Here is an 8,943-nt window from a genome sequence, read left to right as displayed (position 1 = left end):
CTCTAAAGTGCCACAAGTACTCCTTTTCTTTTTACTTGCTCTGTTGTAGAGTATGTTAAGACTTTATGGGCCGGATTCACAAAAGTCTATATGGGAGCAAATCCCCAAACGCACATGAACCCAGACGCACAAGCAGGTAATAAGCACATGGAGGATTCTCATATGCACTGGGCAGATACACCAGAGGAGGGATGTGGCCCAATGGGCAGGGAAATGAAAGCAGCCACGCAGAAGGATGCTGACATCTTTTCCAGAATTGCCTGGGGTGTGGACAAATTCAGACAGGGTCTGGTGGTAAAAGTCAGCAGGAGCCAATAAAAAAGGCTGGCCACACCCACATAGAAGAGCCAGCAGCTGCAGAGAGGGGTAACTGCAGTGGAGTTTAGCAGGTTTGGAGGCACCACTGCTCCACTCACACGACCCCCATAGCTCTCAGACTCGGGCGCCTACCATGTCATGGATGTAGAGGGTGAGGGGCACAGACACAATGGGCAGTGCTGGAGCCTGGCACACTGACACCACTTTTCCCCATATCTGTGCTGTGCATACACCCAAAATCAGAGTATGCTCGGACCTTGGGTCTCCTCTTCCCAGACCTCATTTTCGTCCTGTCTGCGTGCACTCTTCAAGCCTTTGAGAACAGCCTTCATTCTAGGCATGCAGAATGCATGCGTCCACTGGTGCCAATGCAGAGAACCATACAGCTGCTTCCTTGAAAATCTGGCACTACGTAATGACAACATAACATAATGACAACATAATGAAAATGCACTAAAAAGCGGATTAATTAAAAGGACTAGGCTGATTGCATTTAAACCCCACAAAGTAAATGATTGAATGATTTTAGCTCTTCTAACTTTTGTTTCAGCCTGCCACTTGCTCGGTTACTCTTCATTCATCAAACAGACATTGTTATCCCCTGTGCTTTACCATCTGAATCATGCAAATCCGTTATAGTTATTACATCCAATAACCACAAGAAACTGTCTAGTCAGATATTTCAAAACTCCTCCCTGGCATTAACATCTGGTCATTTACATAACTGGGCTCTTTTTGCATATTCACACATGGCTGATGTTTCCTCACTGAGCTGCTGAACACATAAATGATTCCATTTCCACTGCATGTCTTACTGGGGAACATTTGCAACCACACAGAAGCAAGATGATCTCAAAGACTCCCCTTCTCTGGCTGCTGCTTTTCTGGTTTCAGGGTAAGAAATGGACAAGTGTCAAAAGTGTTTTTAAAACATGTGGCAAATCATAAAAAAATGCCCATGGTTTATAGAGTTATATCCTGATTCCAGGTATATTTTTAGTTTATTTCTAGTGTTCAGTTTACAAGTCTTTCAATGTGGAGCTCTGAATAACGTTAATGTCATTGTCCCATTTACCCAACCCCCACCCTGCCAGTTTTTATTCTCTCTCTCTCCAGGTTCCAGCGGGCAGATCGTGCTGACTCAGACTCCAGAATCCCTGGCAGTGTCTCCAGGAGACAGAGTCACCATCAACTGCAAAGCCAGTTCCAGTGTTAGTAGCTACATGGCCTGGTACCAACAGAAATCAGGGCAAGCTCCTAAACTCCTTATCTACAGCGCTTCCACTCGTCCCTCTGGGATCCCAGACAGGTTCAGTGGCAGTGGGTCGGGCACAGATTTCACATTCACCATCAGCAGGGTTGAAGCGGATGATGCTGGAGAGTATTACTGTCAGCAGCATTACAGCACCCCCTCACACAGTGATACAGACCAATACAAAAACCTCCCTGCTCTATGAAGCATGAAGTATAGTATACACTCGTACACACAAGTAGTACAAGCGTCTAGTTTTCAGATGTTCTGCCAAAAGAAAAATAACAGGATAACTCCTCCCATCCACTGACAACCTAAAACTCTAGCATTGTATTGCTAAGCTGAGAACTTAAGCATGCAATGAAGTTTTGTTATAACATCAGATGAACAACAGAGGATCATTAGTGAAATCCCACAAAATATTTTGTCTTTTTTAAGTCTAACTTTAACTGTTAATTTTCTGGGTTTATAATCCTTGGTGTTTGGATCATGACAACAGCCCTGTCACTGATTTTATCCTAAATTACTAATACTCTTAGCCTTAAATCCATCATCATCATCATCATCTTTTTTTTTTGCCCTGTAGTAGTGCCCACAAAGCCCCAGACATGGACCCCATTGTGCCAAGTGCTGTACAAACACAGAACCAAAAGATGCCCCTTCCCCAAAGAACTGCTACAATCTTAATGTAGTTTTTGTCTGGGAATTAATACATTAATCGAGAAAGCAAACTTAATTAGCTTGAAATTAAAATTGTTTTTAGACAAAAGACACACAGCATGGGAAATAAAGGTAATATTCACTTATTCATGCAGCACAGATCACAAACAAATAAACTGACAGCACCTGACGTACATTAAACCATTAACACATACACATCCAGTCACAGAGTATGCAGATCAGGTGTGGACCATCATGGAAGGAAGTGCCTCATTCTGGGAATGACACAAAACACCCTTTCATGGGCTGATTTATGGCAGACTGTTCCCTGCTTGATCTCTTTCCCAAACTTTGCACCGCATCTATTTTCAGTGGGTTGCTGGTGGGAAATCTACTGATGTCTTGCACTCCAAAGCAGGGGCCCCTTCTTGGCCTGTTTGGGAGTGATCCAAATGCTGCTTGTTGTCACCAGCAAGCAGGTGGTTTGTGGTTAAGTAGCTAGAGCATGTGGGCTGGGTGCCCTTGGCATGCCTAGAACAACAATGTTCAGTGTCCAGCCTCGTTCTCAAGAAGCCTACGGTGCTTGCGTTCTTGATAGATGTTAGATCCTTCTACACTGGCCCTCAGAGTCCAACATGTACAAAACAGGGCATGTGTCTATAGTGCAGAGGAAGTTTAATATTTTTATTGATTTAGTTTTACCCTGATTCTACATAATTGAGGATTCTAGAAGTTTTGGCCCAAAATATGCATTCAAAAAACAAACTGCACACAATTCCAAAAGGTTTCAGAGTAGCAGTCGTGTTAGTCTGTATTCGCAAAAAGAAAAAGGAGTACTTGTGGAACCTTAGAGACTAACAAATTTATCTGAGCATAAGCTTTCGTTATCTACAGCTCAATCTACAGCTCAACCTTAATTCTAAATGTCCTTGGTTTTGCAATGCTTGGGTCTGGGTTAAGTGCAACATCCTCGCCTTGTCTTAAGTTATGGATAACTACTGACAACCTTAACTCGATCTTAATGTAGTTTTTTGTTTGAGAATTTCCTTAGATTTACTTATGTACATACATATCATTGTCATCATCATAACAGATACACAAACATACACACACACACACACACACCAATTTCATACATGGACACTAAAACAAACCCCAGGAGAATGCCATTATACAACATTACTAATGAGGCGCAGAGATGTAATATCAGCCTTCCCTCTTCTTTTTATTTTATTTAGATTCGTAGATTTTTAAGGCCACAAGGGACCATCATGATCATCTCGTCTGCATAACGCTGGCTATAGAACCCATCCAATAAATTCTGCATCAAGCCCAGAACTTCAGCTTGAACAGCAGCATATGATCTAAAAAGCTCGCCCGTCTTGATATCAGAGGGCAGACTGACTTGTACACTAGAGCACGCAGAGCAACCAGCCAGTTTGTATTGCCAGAGCAGCCAAAGGGTATGGGTAGATCTGGCCATTCATTTGTAATTGCCTTCTTGGTTTATGAGGCTGTGATGGAGACTGCTGCTGTGTCCAGGCTGTGGAAAGATTGCATTGCTGCATTACCAGCGTGAGCAGCAGTGCCTGACAGGTTCCTCAGAGCGCTGCTTCCTCAACTACATGGCATGCTGAAGTTGCGCTGTGGGGGGGGACCCAGTGCAGGAGTACAGTGAGGAGGACGGTATGATGTTACTCACTCTTAAAGCATCAAACTGTTCATCAAGTGTCCTTTGTTCCCCATATAACAAGATGGGGATCTGAAAGAGAGAGAGAATAAGTAACTTGTCGCATGTCACACAGGGAGACTAAGGCAGAGCCAGACACTCAACCCAGATCTCAATCACCAGTCCAGTACCTTTATAATAAGGCCATTCTTCCTTAATAAGGGCCCCAGGTGCGATCTATACACTACATGCGTCTTCTGGTGTTTGACGAGAAACTGGCCCCACAACATCAACCACAGCTTGAAACATGTGACTGGGGGGCTAAAAGGGACACATACGAGAAGGCAAAGCAGCATCAGGCCATGTAGCCCCACACTCCCTGGGGAGTGCTAGGACATCTGCTTGGGCACGCCATTCATGGACTAAACTCTGTAGATAACATTGGCTAGTAGATGGCAGTATTTTGATACCACTTTGCAGAGGTGGCGATTTCAGGCCAAAGAGGCAAGTTGGTTTCGGAAAGTTTCTTTACTGGTATGGTCTGATGAAAGAGGAAGAAGAAGAATTGAGAGAATGGGCTTCCCTGATCACCATCTTTAAAAAACATACCTAACTGGGAGCCTCTTAAACCCACAGCTAAGTCCTTACTCATATGAGCAGTCTCAGTTAAATACATGTGATTACCTGTGGGACTATCTGATCATCAGGTAACAGGAGCATGACTGACCCTACATCACTCAATTGTTATAGATGGGCTTGTGTTTAAATATACGGAAATCTGTAGCCTGCTCTGCTACCCATTGATAGAGTCTCCTCGTTAAATAACGAATCCACCACTGAAACCATCTTAGGCCACATAAGCCTCAGGCTGGGCACTTGAGCACCAGAACTGTGAGTAACTATAAATAGTTATTACATGCAACCACAGCATGAAACAGACAAGCTCAATATTTCTCAACAGCTTTCCTGGGGCTATAATCCTGGTGACTTCCAGAATTTGACCCTTTTGCATATTCACATAAGAGATTTTCCTTTCTGAGGACTTTTAAATTTGTTGATTTCCGCTCTGTGTTTATCGACAAACATTTCCAATCTCAGACAAGCAAAATGATCTCACAGACTTCTCTGTCTGTTACTTGTTTTCTGGCTTCAGAGTAAGAAATTACACAAAGGTAAGAATCGTTGCATTGATTTTATATAGATATTATTTTAAGTTCATTACTGCTCTGAAATCCTCGCCAGGTTTCAAAACCTGGGCTCCCACCCCAGTGGCAATATCTATGCTGTTATTTTTAGACCTGTGAGCCCAAGTTGTTGACTTGGATCTGAGGCTTGCTGTGCTGGTTTTTTTTTTTGTTTGGGTTTGGGTTTTTTGCAATGTAGACGTACCTACTGATTACACTCAAACCATCAGCAGTGTTAAAGTTGACCATACTGGAGAATATTATTGTCAACTGGCCTTTTCCAATGATACAGGCCAATAAAAAAACCTCCCTGTTCTACACAGAGTTGGGCACTTAAGCAGAGATCCTTGACAATATTTAGATGCCTAATTTGTATTGGAATCAATGGGAGATAGGTGTCAAAATAGCTTTGCAGAGTGGGTCTTAGGAGAGCAGTTCTCTTACGGAGACCAGCCACTAGAAGGGGACAAAGACCCCCACTGTCCTTGCGGGGGAGGGGGAGATAGGTACACTATCTTGTTTTCTCCAGATAAAGGGCTCACATACAACAATTTGCGCAGGTTTGCCCTGGGAGCACAGCCCAGCAAAAGAAGCTCCACCAGGATTTACTCAATGCTTCTCTGAATCCCACAGCAAGCAAGGAGAATGTAGCTGCTGCTCTGTTCCTGGAGTGGGCGCTGCATACACACCACCTTCCAGAGCTGGCCATCCCTATGGCTGGTGCAGGGGGTTGAGATCTTGGCTCACAGCCACTTCTGGGGTGGATAGTGATGTTGGCTACATATATCGATTGGGTTTCCATGGGTGCAAAGATTACACTCTATCTAGTCCCTGCATGGAAGAGCTCCTAGCACAGCTGCAGCCTTGCACACCCTGGAGACAACAGCAGTATTCTCTCCCAAAGGAAGGCATTTACTGTCAGGAGAATCTGGACAGGACATCAGCCCAACTGTCTCTTCAAGCAAGGACACTAGGGACATCCAGAAATATTTTCATGGCAAAAAGTAAGGTAAAGGGAGGTAAACAGATCTGAAAATTGATGTAAAAATGGCTGGGAGATTTTAACCACTTAGATACAAGGTCACATACAACATTCCTGATGCCCTCCCCATAGAGCCCATCGGATATTCCATTCATAAAACCATAAGTGTTGTAGCTTTACCACATAAGTCACTATCACCAGGTTACAGAGACCAACAGCACACAAGAGTAACAGGAAATGCCCTTGGATCCAAAACACAGCACATTTATATAAATAGGTCATTTGCATGTTCACACAGGAAGGACATTCCCTGGCTGGGCTGCTGAGCCTTCATAAACGGTCCCATTTGCACTGCTTGGTGAGCTGTTCAGCATTCCCCACGGAGACCTGTCAAAATGCTCTCACAGGCCCAGCTTCTCTGGATACTAGTGTTTTGGATTCAGGGTGAACATTATATCAACAGGGAACAAACTTCAGAGGTAACAAAATGCTAGCTAAGCTTAAAATAATATTGCAGTACTTATTTTGCAATCTAGTGTTTAATAACTCCTTAAATGAAAAATGCATTTAAATACCAAGCTTTAATTAGTTTTAATAACATGCCATGATTGCATGAATTTGCTTTCCATAGCTAGACTCCTATGGCCAAATTGTTTTGACTCAGACTCCAGACTCCCTGTCAGTGTCTTCAGGAGAGCGAGTCACCATCAGCTGCAAAGCCGGTACCAGCATTAGCAACAACTTAGACTGACACCAATAGAAACCAGGACAAGCACCTAAGCTATTTATCTATGATTCTACCAACCATTACTCTGGAATCCCAGCCCAGTTCAGCAGCCGTGGGTCTGGCGCTGATTTCACTCTCAGAATCAGCAGTGTTAAAGTGCAAGACGCTGGAGATTATTACTGTCAGCAACGCAACAGCTTCCCTCACAGTGATACAGACCATTTTAAAAACCTCTATGTGAACAGAGTGTACTCAGTCCCCGTTTGTCACAGCAGTGACCAAGATGGTGAATTTTATGATTTCATACAAATGAAATAGCGGAAGTAACTCAAAATATACCTGGCATTTTATACAGCACCAAACATCCCCAAACCATCAAAGAAACAAATACAGGGATCAGATCACACTCTGCTGAAGCTCAGCTCCATTGGGGTAGAAAGAGTAACACTCTGCAACTGCATCCCAACATGATTGTATCACATTAGAACTACAGGGAGTCTATTCTCCCAGAATACGTGTGCTAATATTTATCCCTATTATTGCAAAACTTCTCATGGGGTGTCTGAAGATCCCAAGTGGTCTTGCCTCTAGTTTGGGATCTCATCCAAATGACTGCTCTCTGCAGTGCAGCTTCCCTAATGCCATTGGAAATCATGGATTCAGTAGAAGCTCAGAGACATAGAGAAGGGTCTCCTACTAAGCCATCAACACCCCTTCCTGTAGCAACTCAGCAGTCTCCCATCCAAGTATTTACCAGACCCATCTGTGCTCTTCTATAGCAGTAGATAGTATCTGAACCTGTACCTATATGGCTGCAGGTGGAGGAATATTAACATTATTTGTATCATCTCTCAAGAACACAGAAGGTTTTGCAGGTTCACTCTCCACTTTTTTTCTTCTCCATTGACGCAGAGGTTAAGAATCCCTCTGAGTTTCCATCTCTTTAATCTCCTCCTTGGAGACCACATGTGTCAGGGACAGATTTCTGCTGTATCACAAACCACACCAACTAGTTGCTTCTCATCCTTTCTTCTGTCTAAACACACTCAGAGTAGGACTTTAGACTCTCCATTGATTTCAATGATCCCATTGGATTCAATTCTGTAGTGAAGCCTTCTCGGAAATAATTAGAATTAAATGAATCTACGTCAGTTACCAAAGCATCAAGTTTCAGAATAGCAGCCGTGTTAGTCTGTATTCGCAAAAAGAAAAGGAGGACTTGTGGCATCTTAGAGATTAACAAATTTATTTGAACATAAGCTTTCGTGAGCTACAGCTCACAGTGAGCTGTAGCTCATGAAAGCTTATGCTCATATAAATTTGTTCGTCTCTAAGGTGCCACAAGTACTCCTTTTCTTTTTGCAAAGCATCAAGGTGACTTTTCTTGACTATCGACAGATGAATTCCAGAAGATGTGCCTTCTTGTCATATGGTTCTAAAGTTAATAACTGCACATTAGTCACCATGACAATGAGGACACATAGCAAATCACACATTTAAACTAGGTGCAGCAAAACAGGTTTCTTCCATGCCATGCTTTGCAGAAAGACGCAACAAAGGGAACACTGAGGTATTCACTGTCATGTTTTGCAGAAGGAAAAGGGGAGAAAAAGTTGAATGTTTGCAAGGCTGTAATGACGACAGGTGAAAATAAAATCATTCTACGCCCCCAGTGGTTGGTCCATGTGTTCAAATCCACTGCTTCCCCTGTGACTCAGGGAGAGAGACTGCGGAAGCACCTGCTTAAAACTGAACAAGAAGGGTCAAATGTGACCTTAGCTGGTTTCCAAAACAACTCTAGTCCCTGCAACTCATCCCTGTTACATTTTGATGTCACTGAAGCCCCAATCCATGTCGAGGAGTTTCTGAATCACAAAGATATTACAACTAATTATAACTAGAGCGGGGTCCACTTTGAGAAGTTCATAATGGCATCTGGATCCTCTAAGCAGTAGAAGATATTGGACCAGAGTTCTGCTTCAAGCCCATCTCTAATTAGACTGTGCACGAGCAACATGAAACACACAACCCACTTGCAATCACTGTAGAACTCTGCCTGGAACTAAAGCACAGAACATTTCCATACATTTTGCATATTCGCACAAGTGACATTTCCCCTATGAGCTGCTGAGAACTTATAAACTTTTCGCC

Source organism: Dermochelys coriacea, chromosome 4 (genome assembly GCF_009764565.3).
Source record: "Dermochelys coriacea isolate rDerCor1 chromosome 4, rDerCor1.pri.v4, whole genome shotgun sequence".
NCBI classification, from domain to species: domain Eukaryota; kingdom Metazoa; phylum Chordata; order Testudines; family Dermochelyidae; genus Dermochelys; species Dermochelys coriacea.
Note: the sequence above shows the minus strand (reverse complement) of the source record.